This window comes from Kryptolebias marmoratus, linkage group LG17, assembly GCF_001649575.2.
Source record: "Kryptolebias marmoratus isolate JLee-2015 linkage group LG17, ASM164957v2, whole genome shotgun sequence".
Classification (NCBI taxonomy): domain Eukaryota; kingdom Metazoa; phylum Chordata; class Actinopteri; order Cyprinodontiformes; family Rivulidae; genus Kryptolebias; species Kryptolebias marmoratus.
In genome coordinates this window covers 20194042-20211169 of record NC_051446.1, presented here as the reverse complement: position 1 = coordinate 20211169, position 17128 = coordinate 20194042, and the positions used below count along the sequence as shown (strand labels likewise).

The following is a 17128-nucleotide window of genomic DNA, read 5'->3' as shown; positions in this document are numbered from 1 at the left end:
ACTCGCCCGTTCCCGTACTGACATCTTTAATATACAGACTGAGACAGCTGCCGCCGCCGTTTCCAACAGGCGGTGCACAGTAACGAGCGAATGTAGGGAACGTGTCCTGAAGCCTCCCAGCCACGGAGAGCCACCAGCGTCTCCTCGCTGCCTCCTTCGACTATCTGAGTATATTTATAAGTTTTGCTGGAACAGTCGTAAAAACTGGTGCAGACCTCGTTTCGGGAACGGGCTTGCCCGAGAACAAAACAACGTCATTTTCAATCCCGTTGGCGAGAGCACATTTCTCCAGGGAGTCAAAACTGGAAGGAAGGATCACTTTTAGAGGGCAGCCGAGTTTTACAGACCCATCCGTCTTCTGCTGCTTATCCATGGTCGGGTCGCAGGGGCAACAGGTCCAGGAGAGAAATCCAGGGAGGCATCCTGATCAGCTGTCTGAACCACCTCAGCCGGCTCCTTTCCATGAGGAGGAGCTGCGGCTCTACTCAGAGCTCCTCGCCTGATCTCTGAGGCTGAGCCCAACGAAGGAAGCTCATTTCGTTTTTACAAATATTGGGCTAAAATTTGATGTGGTAGTAGCTGAGAGTCATCCGCGACACACACCTTGACATCCTGCGCACGGGGTTGTGCGTAAGGCTATATTTGAGGTTTGACCAAAATGGCTGCAACCCTGTCACTTCTGTGAAGTCTGACATGAAAAGTGGCGGGCAATATGCATTCCTTCGAAGGGGTCCTGGGCTTTTAATTTTCTTGGACGGATTAAAAAGTAGTTTTCAACTCTTAAAAATAAAATAACAACAACAACAAAAAAAGAGATGTAGTCATCATGTTTGAAGGAGGAAAGCCCCAACATTTACAGATTTGACCTTATCGTTTGTGGTGAGCAGAAGTGATGATGATGAGGAGGAGGAGGAGGAGGAGGAGGAGGAGGAGGAGGAAGGAGAGATGGAGGGGGGGGTTCTTCTTCGTCTTGGTTTATGTCATTGGCTTAAACGACCCAAGACCCCGCCTTGATAGAAAAGGAGAGTTAGAATAGTGCCAGAGAGAGAGAGAGAGGGGGAGAGAAAGAGAAAGAGAGAGGGGGAGGAAAAAATAATAAAGCGGTGAAACAGTTAAAGACACCTCCTCGGCGTTTATTTTAATAAACAAGGACTCGGTTTTTTAACACGTTGCTCCCCGTTAACTCCTCCGGTACCTCCTCGTTTCCCCCCCCCCCTCGCCTGCGTGGGAAAGGACGCCACTCGCCTCGGAGGATTAATAACAAACAAGCTGGAATCAGAATTACTCCCTAAAAACAACAACAACAACAACAACAACAACCAAAACAAGAAAGAGCTCGAAATTTGTCCCCCGAAGCCAGGAAGCGGAGGGGATGCTGCTGCCGCCGCCGCCGACGACGTGTGCTTGAAATTAAAAAAAAAAAAAAAAAAAAGTCCTCAACTTGCGATTCATTAATTCAGGTAAGGCTGCGACACGAAACCATTAGTTTGTGGCTCGGAACGAGAGTTAGCCGCGACTGCGGACAGCTCTGGACCATGTGTGTCCACCTTACTGCGCCATGAAGACGGAGGGAGGGGAGGGACGGAGGGGGGGACAGAGACAGAACGGGGGACGGGTGGGTTGGACCCGCTTGGCTGCCCCTGTCAAATGTGGACAGGCGTTCATGCTAAATGCTAACGCTCCTTCCTTATTATTCGGACTTGTTGTTAGCTAAGATGCTATTGTTTTTGCTCGCGCGACCCTCCGTGCGAAACTGTGTGTGTGTGTGTGTGTGTCGGTGAAAAAGAAAATAGGAAGTAGCCGGAGGAGTGTGTGTTGAATGGTTGTGGAGTTTTTTTTTCTTTCGTTTGAGTCGCTCGTAAATTTCCTCTCAGTTAATCCGGAATAATTTCGGTTTAATTTGAGGGAGACGGTGTTTCCCAAGGCGTCATTTTGTGTAATCTCACGCGCCGCTCTGTCCATCTTTCTGAGCCACAATGGAGCACATCTTCTCTGACCTCTCCTGCTCCAACACCATTTATTTATTTATTTATTAAAAAAACACACATCCTCATCAGAGACGATCAGAGGCTTCCCTAAACTTTTTTTTAATCTTTTCTCAGAAGCCCCCCCCCTCCAAAAAAAAAAAAGATCAAACACTTTGCTTGTGATGCCCTGAGGAGCCTCACCTGAAAGGCTTATTTTTATTTATTTTATTTATTTGTGTTTTGAGATTTGCAGATTTGCATGGCTAGAAATAGGAAGTGAGGAACAAAAAGAGTGTAAACACGGTTAAACTGAGCCAAGACTGGAAACTAATGGATCTGCCGCAGTTTGCTGCATGTGTGTCTGTTAGCAAAATATCTCATGAGCCAGGGGGTGGATTTTAATGAAACTCTTACGAATTAATCATTGGATGTACGCCTACAACTCATTAACTTTTGGAGACAACACAATTCAAGATGGCCGCCACAGCTAGGCAACCTTAAGAAACACAAAAATGACTATAAGCTAGTCAGTTTTGCAGATGTCGGGCTGAAATTTGGCGTGACGGTAGCTGAGAGTAATTCCCAACACATACTCCAAGCACGTCTTACTGCATGCGATCTTTACCTAAAACTTAAGCATTAACAGCTGGAGTCGATGCAATTCGTCTGTTAGCAAAATATCTCATGAACAGCTGGGCGGATTTTAATAAACCCTTCAGGAAATAATCACTGCATGCACATCTACAACTGATTAACTTTTCGAGACAGCTCGATTCAAGGTGGCCGCCACAGCTGAGCAACCTTAAGAAGCACGAAAGTTACTATAATTCAGTCAGTTTTACAAATACTGATGGCGGCGGGAGACATGCATTCCTCCTGGGAGCGCTGGGATTTTAATAGAGTCGGCGAGAGTTTAGCGCCACAGCTGACAGTGTAAACAAAAACAAAAGAAGTAAAGAAAATTGCATATTTTTAACAGCCACTGTTCGGCGCAGATAGTTCATGAATGAGCTGCTAATTGCCTCGTGTTAACTTGTTAATTACACACTTTAGTAAGTGCTCTTATATATTGTCGGGCTAATTAAATAAGCATTTTTTTCCTCTGACATCATCAACAGAACCTGTTTTGGATTGATGGAGAGCTGAAACTCTCCTAATTTCTCATTTGTTGTTGCCAACAAGCGCTTTTGTCCCCGCCGAAACGAGAAACTCCTGGTGTAGTTGCTGCAGAATATTTTGAAGCCTGCGAGCTAAATAAGAGTTGACCTTGGATGGCGCGGCTCTTTGTCTCTCTTATGAGTGCATGTGATCAGGAAGAGGACGATGGGTGTGTGTGTGTGTGTGTGTGTGTGTGTCTAAGGCCACTACAGATGTGTTCAGCCTGGACATCTGCTCTATTGTGAGCCATTGTCAAGGAAGGCAGTTAAGATGGTGGACAGATCAGCTTGACAGAGGTCCCTTGTCAGAAAAGCTTCGGTTTAACAGTCGCGATCGCGGCAGGGGAAGGGGGTCGTAACACCGAGCGCTATTCTTTTCACGCCTCGTATGCCAGGTACATCCACAATCAGTGGGTTGTTCCTCGTTAGGAACCAATAAAGTTCCCAGAAAGCCCTCCTTCACATTATGAGTCACTCTTATCATTTCGAACGGCGACCGTCCTCCTACCGCAGAGGAAATTGAACAGGCTCACTCTGTCGACCCCGTGGAGAGTCTGCCCTCTGCCATCCTCTCCCGTGTTGTCGAGCACCCCCCCCTCCTCATCACTCGAGGCAATTGAACGTCTCTAAAGGGGACCTCTGTTAGCCCCCGTGCAATATTTATTACCATCCATCACCCTGAGAGTCGCGCTCGGCGGGTGAATAACAGCGGCTGCTAAGTTCCGCGCGTTCGAAACTTTCCCTGGCCCTGGCGACCATTAGAGGGGATTTACGAGAGTGCCGTGGGTCGTCTCCGAGTCGCTCGCCGCTTACCCGCTGGGCTGTGGCACTGGATGTAATTCCGACTGGGGCTGCATTCGATGAAAAGTTTATTTTAGACGCTTTCGGTGCTTTACTAAAATCCTCAGCACGTTTATTTGACAACCTTTGAAGTGAGTCCAATATTTACTGAATCTTAAATGCTACAGAGAAAGAAAGTCCTCCATCCTTTGTGAAGTTTTTCCATCCACAGTCAGTCTTTCTTGTGGCAGAGATGGCAGTGATCTAATATTCACTGTGGTCTTTAAAGAGGATCGTCTAATTTATGCATACGGGGCTGCTGAGCTGGTAAATCCTGCCCTCATGTCCTTTGTACAAGTGAGCCTAAAACTAGTATATCTGTATGTGCTCCCTACCTCCTGATGTAGTCTGCAACCCTTCACAGATTAAAGAGATGCTTTTTTAATTTAATCTTTGCTTTCTGTCGAGTTTGTCGGTCCGATGAAGACAGAAGTGATACATTTGAATGCGCCGTAAACTAAGGTCTCGCTGCACTCCGTTTAGGTCACTCCGGTCGTGCTGCTCCTAATTGGTCTCCGAAGGCCCGAGACTTCTCCTCTCCCTTTTGTGTCTTCTTCAAAACTGTCCGTGTGGCGCGACCGCGTTGAGCCGAGGAGCCCCGGAGCCGCGGCGTTCATTTGAAGTCCGCTCAAACATGCTCATTATCTCCAACTAAAGGCAAGATTGATTTAGCTGAAAGGCAGGGTGATTTTGGAGAGAAAAAGAGAGGAAAAAAAAAAAACCCACAGAGGTAGAACAGCAAACTGATCAAGGCAGTAAGTGTTGCCATGGTCAAAGAAGATAACTCTAGAAAGTGGAAAAGTACTACTGTAAGTACTTTCTGCAGCTGAAGGTGTCATTACTCAGCTGCTCTCGCTCCGTTTCAAAACGCCTCTTACCTTTAGAGATGCTATATTGAAAAGATTCCTCAAAGAAACGGTTTACATGTCATTCCCTTTTTTATCTTTTTTATTTTCGCCACCCCCTTTTCTTTTCTTTTCTCTTCCTCGAGGCGTTTTGCATTTTCATTTGTCAGCAGGCTTGTGGGAGACGTGGGAGTGGGACTATAAGGTTTTACTGCTGTTTCTGCCTCACTTGTTGCTGTCATTTTATTGACAGAAGCAGCAATCGTGTCCTCAAGAGGCACACAGACGTAAAAGATAAGCAGAACCAGGCTTGGGTGTTCGTTTTCTTCATGTTCATCTTTTTTTAAAATTTTTTATTATTTATTCTTGTTGAACCGAAGAGCAAAGCTGTTTAACAATAAATAAATGATAAATGGAGCAAAGTGATTCCTTACGTTACAGAATTAACATGCCACGTTTAATTGTTTGTTAGAAATAAGCCTACCTGTGTTTGGGCCTGATGTGGGAGGTTTGCAGTTTTGTTTCAGTTTTTGTGATGCTGAAGACCCGATCCAGAGGTGTTCTTGTCGTGCATGCACAGAGATAGTGGGTGTTGTTTTATTTCCACCATAGGATTGAATCACTATCTTTGTGCATCACAAGGTCTCTACAATAACCACTCAGCCCTGCTTCTGCTGCTTCTGCTTTCTTGGTGTGACCTGCCGCCTCCACCCACCGCATCAGATTTTTTTTATTCAGCTGCCTGCTGTTAACTTTTCTTTGGTGTCAGGTAACCCAACTCCCTCCCTCCTCAGCCTTTGTTCCAGACCATGATGCATGCACGGCGGCACGTTCTTATTTGGAAAGATTCGTCATTACAGACACTTACGAACGACTTTGTTTTGCTATGAAAAGAACCGTTGAACCCCAGAATGCGCTTTGGTGTTGGTCATGGCGCATGCGAGTTGTGACGTCGTTAGGCATGGGCCAATGAGAGATTCTGACAGAAAGAGTGTGTTGACAGTCACTGGGTTTAAACTCTGTGCCAGCTTTTTCCTGCCCTCACGAAGAATTGTATACCAATTTGTGATCAGCAGTTTTATTTGTACCTTTTTTTTTTTTACAAAGCTGCTTTAGATAAAGGCTGAAATTTCAATTTAATCCCAAGTATTGAGAGTTAACTTAAATACAACATAGAGTCAGTTAAAACACCAGACTCAACAGGCTGTTTCATTTAGTTTTTGTTATAATTTGAAAGTAATCGTCCCTATAATACTAATTTTTTTCTGTTCTGCTCTTTGAGAGCATGACAAGCTGATGTTAGGAACTCATTAGCAGGTTATCGGCCTCCTTGGTGAGCCTGCAGCAAGCTGTGTATTTCACATGCTAACTCTTGTAGCTCGGTGCAAACGTTCCCCTTGGCTACCGTACACAACTGAACGACGGCACAGATAAGAGCGCTGCTCGGCGCATTGTGTGACCGAAGGGGAAGGGAAAAAAACCCCTCTTTGTCTCTGTTTTCTTATTAAAAGGCATTTAAACTGCACGGTATGGTGTGATGGAAAAAATCTTTGGTTTTTGACCGTTTGACTCTTTAACATCGTAGTATATCTCGAATCTCGAAGTTGCGTTTGAGTTGCGCTGGAGTCACAACGGCTCCCCTCCCAAACTGCGGGCGCCGCGGAAAAGTAAACGCCGCGACACAACAGGGGACGGCGCAAGAAGAAGTCACACGTTTTCCTCGCAGAAATGCGACCGTGCGGCAGTTTCAGCTTCGTCGTCCGCTTTCTGCAAGGCCGAAAAAATGATTGGCACAAAGTTTGAAAGAGTTTTTAATGGCGGTAATCAAACCAACGCGGTTGCCATTTTCAGATATTTTTCAGAACCCCTTATCACCCTCCAATCCTAATTAGAGCCATAGATGTCTCTTTCACAGGAAGGAGAAAGTGGAACCCCATGCCAGCACAGCTCTCTGCAGTCGACTTTAACACAAACAGATGTGTTTTAATCTGCCTGAAACTATAAGAGCTAAACCTTGTCGTTGTCTGGCTAGGAGATGAGATTTTCTTGCTCTTCTGGGACTGGATGTAACAATCACTCCACTTGTACCTTTAACCACTCTACATTAGCGTCAGGGGAAAGTGAGGTGGCTGTGTTTTTAAAGAGGAACTGCATTGTCTCTCAGCTTAGTGAAAGGTCAAGTAACACTTGTCTGTAGGCCCCTGTAGGCCGTGTCAGAGACACTCTTGTTAGCGTTAAGGTACAATATTGTCAGGCGAGGCAGCGGCCCAGCAATTAGAGCTATTAATTTTTTTTTAAACAACTTAATACACTTTAATTTAAAGCATATTAATTGATGAGCTTCTGGATCTGCGCTCACATAATCCACCAAGGATTTCTCAAAGGCAAGCACAAAAGGCTTTTATTATCTTAAAGAGGAAGGGGTCTTTTGGGATGTAAAATGCGCCTGCTCAATTGTGTCTTACATTATGAGACGGACATAAGTGAAATGAAATTACAACATATCATCAGCACGGTGAAGGATCCTATTGAGTAATTGCCTCGGCAGAGCCATTGTTGTAATGTCAGACTTGCTCTTTTGGATGTGACAGAGGGCCTTTTATGAAGTCCTCGTGCAGGGGAGTAAAAAAAAAAAAAAAGAAAAGCAGTTTCAAGGTTAAACTGTGTGAAGGCCAAATGTTTGGGGAGGGTGGATTAATTTCATGTCCCATAATGTGATTTGCAAGATCTCCTCCTCTCCTGTCCTTGTTTTTTTTTTTTTTTTTTGCCGCAGCTATCTCATACATTTATAGGTGTTTACAGGGCTGCTAAATGGAATTATAGGAGAGGGGGCATCCTTACAAATTTGCCATAATTCCTAGATTGCCATCTCATTACTGATGTTACGAGGTTATTCCTTCAGAGTTGGGGCGGAAAAAAACAGCAACAAAAAAACAAAAAAAACAAGCCTTTTCTTACACATGCAAGCATGCATTGCATAAATCGTCACGTGTAAACACATAAAACAGCACCAGCACAGGATGGGAGGTGGTTCCAGGAAAATCACTGTGCATCATTAATTACAGGGCAGGCTATGAGGATGGGAGAAGGACCACCGCGGTAACAGATGCCTTGCTGCTTAGTTGGCCTAAGATGCCTATTCAACTCTATCACACGGCATCTGCAGCTTATCGTTGTGTATGTGTGCGTCGGGCCAGCTAATGAAACCGGTTGCCTCATCTCGCTGGCAATTTCTCCGCAATACAGATGTCCTCATAGATATGCATGCGTCTCGTATGGCACCAGTATAGATACATTTGTTCGAGCTCACAGTATGTATGCAATTCAAGGAAGTGATAAAATCAGTGATTAAAGTCACTGCAAGTCATGAGTGGGAGGGATGTAGGCTCTTTATGGAGGATGGCACCGTCAGTAACATTTCCACAAATCACTTTTAACAGCCCTCTGTGATTAAAATACAATAGTCGTAATAAAAAAAAAACCACGAGGCCGAATAGTTTTGGTGTTTGCATTGTGACTTTACACTGACATGAGATATGCAGAAGGAAGTGGTTTGATTAATGACGGTGAATTTGGGCTGAAACCCTGCCTAATGCTTTTAAATGATCCGCCACGCAGTCAGAACTTCGTCCAGCTCGGCAACAAACATCATCAGGCACATGTCTCTGAATAAACAACGACACAAAGTTCTGATCTCGTCTGAAAAGAGCAACGTTCAAGAGTTGCAAGCCAGGAGACATCAAATGCTTTAACTGTGAAACTATATGTGTGGTGCTTTATGACAACAGCCCTGTTATCTGTAAAACATCTACACACTTGCCTTTTTAAAGTACGCTTTTTCAGCTGAGCTTTCCGTTAAATACACTATGTTTTAAATAAAGACCGAAAGCAGAAAGTTGTCCTTAAAAAGTGACATAGTTCAGCGTTGTAAGTTGAATCATCCTTTGGATGCTTAGAAAATGTCCTTTAACCTTTTATTTAGTTTTTAACAAAGCACCAAGTGATTTTTTGAGTGTCTTTTGTAGTACATTTTAAACCTGGAAGGCCATTTATTGAATACTCTGATTCAATTACCACAAAAAAACAACAAAATTCTTTCTCTGCTCTCTGTGCAAAATTGTCGTTCGTGTTTAAACTGAGCTCTGGATCATCTTTCCTTTCATAAATAGTATTTTTTTAAAAGTTTTTTTTTTGTTTTCTTTTACTATACCAGTGTAGCTGCAGCCTGACAAGGAGTTTGCTTAGGAACGGATCAAATCTGACACTCTTTGACCTGGTGTAATCTTTGCTCATGCCTGTGGTATGCCGAGGGAGTAGTCTCGGAGGCAACAATTTTAGGTCTGCTAATAGAAATGCAACTAATACAACCTCACTTAATATCTTCTATATGATGCAACATTGGCTTGAGCTTTTTCTAGCCTTGACTTTTTAGATGTTAGATAAATTCGCTGCAGCTGTGAAAATTTTCCAGATTGCTCCAGTCCTCTTTCAGCGGCGTGAAAACACCCCATGCGAAGTCTTGGCATTTGAATCGCCTTCAAGCTGGACTTTCTTAAACACGTTCTTTCCTCTATATATACCCTATAGCAACACCAACGCAGCCCCGTCGTGCTGTTGTCTGCCTGAAAGTAGAGCTGGTCAGGAAAAAAAAATAAAAACAGATCAGGCAGCTCTCTAGCACTTTATCTTTCTTGTTTTCTTGCGCTTCCTTATTATTATTTTATTTTTTTTACGCAGGTGGCCTTTTCCAACCCTTCTCCACCTCGGCGAAGGTCTCGCTGCTTATGTAACGCGTCTGAACACTTGTGCAGCGTTAGGGGAAGTCAGGCATGTCAGAACCGTGCAAAATGTCCCTCTGTGCACCCCATAGAGGTGAGACAGATGGCAGTCCTCGTTCCCAGTCTTGTAAACCGCCTGTGACAGGAGACGGCATGCACACAGCCGATTTCGGCCGACTCTAACTTGGGCTCGCACCCTCGTCGGCGGGACGCCTTTCAACAGGAGCACTAATCATCCCGACGTTATGTCTGCATCGATTGTAGATTCACAGAGAAGTTGACGCACACTGTGAGTGCTCCACAGCCTGGCTCCACCTATGATCCAGGCCGTGCTCCCTCCTTTTAACAAAAAAAGGCCGTCAGATTCGTACATTAGAACATCCATCACGACGTTAAAGAAGGTGACCCAGAGTTGTTTTCTAATTCACTCGTTAATCACCGCCGCGGCAGAGTTTCGAGCGCTGTCACTTTGTTCCCCTTAACAGCTCTCTGGGCAGAGTCCATTACTGAGTAAACAGACAGAAACACAGAAGAAATGAATGAAGATGCCCGAACGCTGAACACCCAGAGGTGAGATCAAATGGCAGGCTGGCTGATGAAGAGGTATGTTTATGGCAGACACTCTATTAAGAGGAAGTTCCTCCCTGCTGGCTCATAATGAACATTGTGAAATGGTTGTGCTCAACCTTCTTTTTTTTTCTCCTCGCACTGAATTACAGGTCATTTTCATCAAAATGTGCCCTAATTGCATTCAGCACTGGAGTGGGGAGGGGGGGGGGGCACTGATGAAGAGAATGAGGTTTAGACTGATTTGGCAAGGTGACTATCTTATGGCAACATTAGCTGTGTTGATATGAATAAATCGTGACCATTATTTCCCTCTCTGTATGTTAATGAAAGCCAGTTTTGTCCTTGGAGGATTATATTTCTGGCCTGAACTCTTCTTCTTTTCTCTGTGTACATGGTAACGCCTCCTCCAGATGTCCCCCACTGCGGGAGGCTGAGAGGCACATGCAAGAAGCTTACTGCTAACCACACACACACACACACACATATTAACGATCACCTCTGGGGGTGGCCACCTCAGCTGACCTGTTACGAAATACGACTGTATGGGCTGCAGAGCAAATGTGTGTTGTTTCTGTCAAGATGAGAGTTAAATATTGCTGACAAAAAAGGGCAGTCCGTGTGTGTGTGTGTGTTTGTGTTTTGTAGGGACGGGGAAAACATCTCAGGAAGGAAAGTGTTTTCGTAAATCACAGACAATGTACCATCTGCACACGGCGGGGCGTATGAGCGACACTGGACCACTGCTGTGAGGAACTATTGCATTGTTATTAAATGGCTGTTGCCTCTCTGGCAGCCATATTAAAGCCTCAGATCTTGTGCCTGATGCAAGGCAGCGAAGAGGAAAAATGTGAGAGGCGGGAGGAAAAAAAAACAAAAAACAAAAACCCAAAACCAGTCGGGCCTTCTGGGCGACACGACTGATTAGAAGATGGTGGTAAAACTTCCTCAAATTAAATGTCTAGCAGGAATGCATATCGCCCGTCGCCCTCCATGCCAGGTCATTTTGTGTTGAGAAATGACTGAGTTGTACCCGTTTTGGTCTAACTGTTGTCACAAGATGTCACGCTCAGAGTATGTCTCGTGATTGACTCTCAGCGACAACCACCCCAGATTTTAGCGCGATATCTGTAAAATTGGCTGGAAAATAGCCTTTTTTGTGTGTTTCCTGCTGTCAGTTGGCTGTGGTGGCAATCTTGAATTGTTTTCTCCAAAGGTTAATCAGTTGTAGGTGTACATCCAATGATTACTTTCTGAAAGTTTCACTAAAATTAGTGTGGTAGTTCATGAGATATTTTGCTAACAGACAAAGGGTTGACTCCAACAGTTGATACCAAAGTTTTAAGTCTTGTTGAACGTGTAGGACTTGGAGTATGTGTTGTGAACGATTCTCAGCCAAAACCACCCCAAATTTTAGCGCAACAGCTACAAAAGTGATTGATTTTATTGCCATTTTTGGGATTTCTTAGGTCAGTTGGCTGCGGCAGCCATATTAAATTGGGTTGGCTCCAAAGGTTAATCAGTTGTAGACGTACATCCAATGATTAGTTCGTGAAATTTTCAAAAAAATGCGTCGACTGATTCATGAGATATTTCACTAACAGACAGACAGAGTTGACTACAAATAGTTTGTGGCAAAAAATTTGAAGCAAATATCGCGCACAATGTGTTGTAACTCAGATTATGTGTCCGGTATCGGTCGCAGCTACTACCACACCGAATGCTAGGTCAGTATTTGTTCCTTAAAATTTATTTAGTGGATATTTTGCTAACAGACAGATGAACACGAACAGGTGAAAACATTCCAGCTTTTCAGTGGGGAGCAATAACTTAGAAAGAAGGTGAATAAAAGACTTTCTCAGCATCTTCCAACTTCTGTTTTTCGCGGTCATCGTGTTAACTGAAGCTTGTCTTCGTCCGTCGAGCGGGTCATCTGCAGAATTAATTTAATTTTGCTCTTGCAGTTGGATACGTTTCTCCTTCCAGGGGTGAGGAGTGCGAACCCGCTCCTGCTGTAGCAGCGTGTTGACTTATCGATGCTACGTGCCCTTTGTGCATACTGAACTAACAGCAGACAGTTCATAAAACGCCACAGAAGAGTTGGAGTTGATTAGCTCCTTACGCTTTCCCTCATCTCGTTCCCTCACACTCGGGGAAACTAAAACGACTCTTGAGATCCTGCGCGCCGCTAACGCGTTAACTTTCCTTGTGCCAGAGGTCGTTAAAATTATGTAGAACTTGAATGTGTGGTTAGAAAATCGAGTCTGACCTATGCCAAGGTTTCTGTGTCTAACCTCTGCTTGTTATTCCAATAAAATAAACTGTGGCCTTGTTTAGCATAATATTTCTGTAAAAATCTTACCTGTGTTCCCATTCCGCTCCTCTTCAGTCTAAGACTCGGGATAAACTAGACAAAATATAATCAGGCAGACAAAATATTTGCCACTGGTGACGAACGGCTGTGGCGAATTCTTTTAAGACACAGCTCGTGATATTTGAACAGACTTTTAAAGCGGTGTCATAAAAATAAAACGGGCTCGTCTGGGTGTCCGCCGCGGACCAATGCTTCAAATATTTCTGTGGACAATTATTTAGTCAGTGCAGCTTTTTAAATTTAAATAAGTTCGATGCAGACAGAGGTCAGAGTAGGTCTACCTCCGCTCTCTGAATGATTGGCACCAACCGCCAGGGAACCCCGTTTGAATAATTGTTTTTTTTTTTCTTGTATAGTTTTATAGTCAAAATGCACCAATCAGTTGTCCTGTGACAGAAATCAGCAGGTTTGCATTTCGACCGTTGGCATACTATATAACACTAGAGCAAATGTTTTCACCTTCTTTTGTTTTTAGGCGTTAAAGCCAACGGGACCTGGTTTTCCGGGCGCTACCATGTTTTATTTAAGGAATCAAAGTCTGCGCCTACTCCCCCGCCCACAATCATGGGCTTAAATGACCTTTCTCTTAAGCATGAAATAATTAATTACAGGTAAACGTGTTAGACAAGTGAATATTTGAACATACAGCGGCAAGGTAAGACGTAAGTAAACCAACAAGTCAAGAACTGCAAAAAAATGTTCCTCTTCTGGCTTCAACTTCCAAGATCTCGTATTGTGTCCAGTATTAAAATATATGTTGAGGGTTTTGACTGGACACGGTTTGCTACCAGACCGTTTATTAAGCTGAAAAATGTTAATGTGAAACTGAAGTAGGACTTTTAAAAAAAAAACTAAATTAACAGGTCAGATGCTAAAAAGATCGCAATTAACACAATTTTAGTTTTACCTATCAGATCCATCTTACCACACCTGTTGTTTCTTAAACTCCTGCAATTCTGAAATGCGTTTCCACGCTCTAAATCCGCCCAAAAAAACCACGTGGAAGCTTGAGTCAGGTGACTGACCTACATTCAGCTGGGTGTAGTTTTGTGTAGAAAAACAAATATGGCTGAATCAGACAAGCGTAGAATATCAGAGAAGACATTTAGATTGAATTATTAGAGCAAATCTCAACAAATCTGAGCGTAAATACCTATTAGTATCTGACTTCTCAATCCCAAATGGCACTTTCATGGAGGTCTTTGTCATGAGTACCTTTACGGTAATGTTTGCCGGAATTTCTTTGTTACATTTTTGGGAAGCTCTCACTGAGATAGGCCTGGGTGATTTTTATGGAACCATCCCAGATGTTGGTGCTAAATTCAACTCTGATGGCAGAACTGGTTTGGTTTGTGGAGCAGCATGTTCTGCAGTATCTGGTTGAGGAGATAAAAGTTTATATTGACCCACTGCATGAAGTAGCTGGTGACTGCCTTGTCAGAACAGGACTAAAACTCTCAATCTTTACCCAAACGCAAATAATTTCCCGGAAAAGTAAACATGTGCGCATGCCGAGTAGTTGCTGCTGAAAGTGGAGCGTAGTAACTGTCAGATCAGTGTTTCAGAAAGTCCTTTTTGTACTCTAGCTACCGTCTGAGGGGGTGAATCTGTGAATCTGTGCCCATAAATATGTATGCGCAGTTGAACTCCTGACAAAAGTTTCTCAGGGCCTGATTTTTGGAGGCCGTCATCCTGCTTGATGAAACCTGACATTTGGAAAGGTCTGTGAGGAGGATTTGTTTGTGACAGCTTCAAATTACAGTGCCACAGAGTGAAGGGGTGAAAGAGGAGTGGGGTGAGGTGGAGGAGGAGGGGGGGATAGAGGAGGAAAATGGCTGCTGCTTATTTAAATGTCACTTCATTGAGGTGAATGTGTAAGTTCTTTTTTCTCTCCAGCCATTACACGGGCATGTCTGACAATGGAAAAACATTGCTTGCCATATTTTTTCTCTGTCTCTCTCCGTCGTTCTGCTTGGCTCAGGCTGTGATATTGACAGAAGGCTTTAAGCCTTGTGTAGCTTTGCCAACATCTTGATAGTAACCATAAATCATTTAGCTGCTTGTTCTTTGTAGATACTGAATGGGGGACCATTAACTTTAAGCCCTATTTGGATTTGAGGCTTATTCTGAACTACTGCGAGCATGCAGGAGCATAAAGTACATAATAATCTTCAGGTTCTCCCACTCTCTCCTCAAAGTGCACGAACAAGGCTAAAGAAAGAAGAAATTGCTTTAAGTACAATCTGGGGGAGGAAGCAGACAGGGAAAATAACTGATAGGTGTGCTGCAATTTCTGTCTGTCCAAAGTGATTTCTCTTATGTAACAAGAGTTTCAATAAAGGCTGTTATTTCTCCTCAGCACTTGGCTCGCTTATGAATGCACAGGGGTCTCTGTCTTTCACTGACCTTATGATAAGGACAAAATGACCAAAATACCACTCGTGTCCGTCAGTGATGATGTCAATCAAACCAAAGTACGGCATTCAGACCATCATACCTTCAGCATCGGGAAAGAGGACGGGGTCCAGAGGCCTCTAGCTCTTTTCCTTGACAAATAACTGATGACAGAGTTGGATTTAGGACTCGCAAATCAAACCATCTGCCAGAATCAGACAAGTACCTTCATGTCTACATCTCTTAATCTGTTTCAGACTCCTCTGGTATGATCTATATATTTACTGCCTGGCACTGAAAGGAGAAGGCAGATGAAAATGCTTTTGCCCGTGTCTGTGTATGTGTGTGTTCATATGTGTGTGCCGCAAAGGAGCTCATGAACCGGTGGGTTTGAAAGTAATGAGTGGATGTACAGCAGCCCAATTCAAGAGGGCCGCCACAGCCAATTTCAGTCAGTTTTACAGACATTGAGCTAAAATTTGGTGTGGTAGTAGTTGAGTCATACACAGCGCAACTCCAAGTGCTAACGGATCTGGCGAGATCAGGGAAGATATCGTAATATTGCGCGAGATTGAGCATAACGTTATATTCTACAACTCCCATCGTTTCTCAAGATGATCTTAGCCTAAAGCTGTGGCATGAAAGGTGGCGGGCGATATGCATTCCTTCAAGGAATGCTAGACCTTTAAGTATAACTGAAATGTTAATCTTAGAGGTGCAGGCTGCAAATGCCAGCAAATTATGTGACTTAAGCAACTCTTAAACGGGACTACGGCTTACCTGAAAGCCGTTTGCCCTTTTCCCTTACTTTCTAATTTCATCCGCCTGCCGTGACACATTTTGTGTCTGCGTGTGCCTCGAGAACTCAAAGTCATGTGTTGCCGAGTCGTTTCCAAACCTGCTTCGAGTCCACACAGTGCAAGAGTTTTCTAATTCTGCTAATGCAAAGAGAGCATCTGTTTTAGCAGAGGCATTGCCCATAATTAAACAGACACATAGGAAAGTATGCTGGGGTTGCTCCCTTGATTAATGGAGCAATTATATAATCCATTACGCTGAATTATGAATGTGCTAATGATGAGCTCACATCGGGGTAATGATTCCTGGAGTTTGCTTGTGTAAAATAAAAAAAAAAAAAGGGAAGTGGTGAGGACTGCTAGTGTTTGCAGATGTTCTTCTAATCACTAGGAGGTAGGGCTAAGGAGGAAAATCGTGTGCGACTTCCTGCCGAGAGTGGCAGCTCCATCATCGCGGGTCATTGCTTCGTGGTGTAAAAAGAAGCCTCCTACTGTTTCTAATAAGTCTTGATGTTCAAGATTTGAGAGTCTCCTGCTATGATTTACTTAATTTGGTGCAAATTCAAATTAGTGTTTTTATGTCATTTCTGATGGCAACATTAATTACCCAATTCAGAAGGCTAAAAGACAACTTCAAGGATGACAGTCGAGGGTTTAGTTGTCATAATCTTCCCAGCCCAAACCGATGCTGCAGAGCAAATATATATGCTGCTCAAATACTTGTCAGTTTGGTAGGATCTTCTTGTTGCAGCAGAAGGCCAGTTATTTGTCGGGACAAGTTAAAAGGAAAAGTCCAAATTTAACGCCTAGCATCCCTTGAAGTAATGCACGTCGTCCGCCGCTTTTCACGCCAGACTTTTCAGACTAAAATAATCTCCTGATGAGAAATGACAGAATTATGGCCGCTTTGCTCAAACACTGCAGATGATGTCATGCAAGATCTCACAAGATGTCGAAGTGAAGTGTTGTGAACGACACAATGTCTATAAATCTGACAGGTTTATAGCCGTTTTTGTGTTGGCTCATGTGAATTAGCTGTGGCGGCCATCATGAACTGTGGTGACTCCAAAATTTAATCAGTTGTAGATGTACATCCAATCGTTACTTTTACAGTTTCATTAAAATCTGTCCTTTTGTTCTTGAGATATTTTGCCAACAGACAGACAGACGCACACACAGTCATGGGCAAAAACATGATCACCCACATAGCTGTGTCATTTTAGACGAGCTAACAGCTAGTCCTTTCCTTAAAGTGACTAAAGAGAAGCACTTATCTGACAGAAAATGGTCTTCTCTCCATAAGGAGAATTGTTTCTCGATCATTTGACATTTTCTCGGGGTAACAGCATCCGAGAGAAGTGTACTCCGTGCGTTCTGATGCGAGGAAAAGTCGTGGCGGCACTTAAAAG

At 43.7% G+C, this 17128-nt stretch overlaps 1 protein-coding gene across 2 annotated transcripts in view; it reads left to right on the top strand.

The window, feature by feature from the left end:
* Positions 1–1034: 1034 nt before the first annotated feature.
* Positions 1035–17128, top strand: part of ctbp2l (C-terminal binding protein 2, like) — a 102682-nt gene continuing 86588 nt past the window's right edge. Inside the window, exon 1 of one of the 2 annotated variants that reach the window (XM_017437591.3) lies at positions 1035–1460. The gene's annotated coding sequence lies outside the window, so the exon portion shown is untranslated. The remainder of the gene's footprint in view (positions 1461–17128) is intronic. The other variant, XM_017437629.3, reaches the window with a different exon arrangement.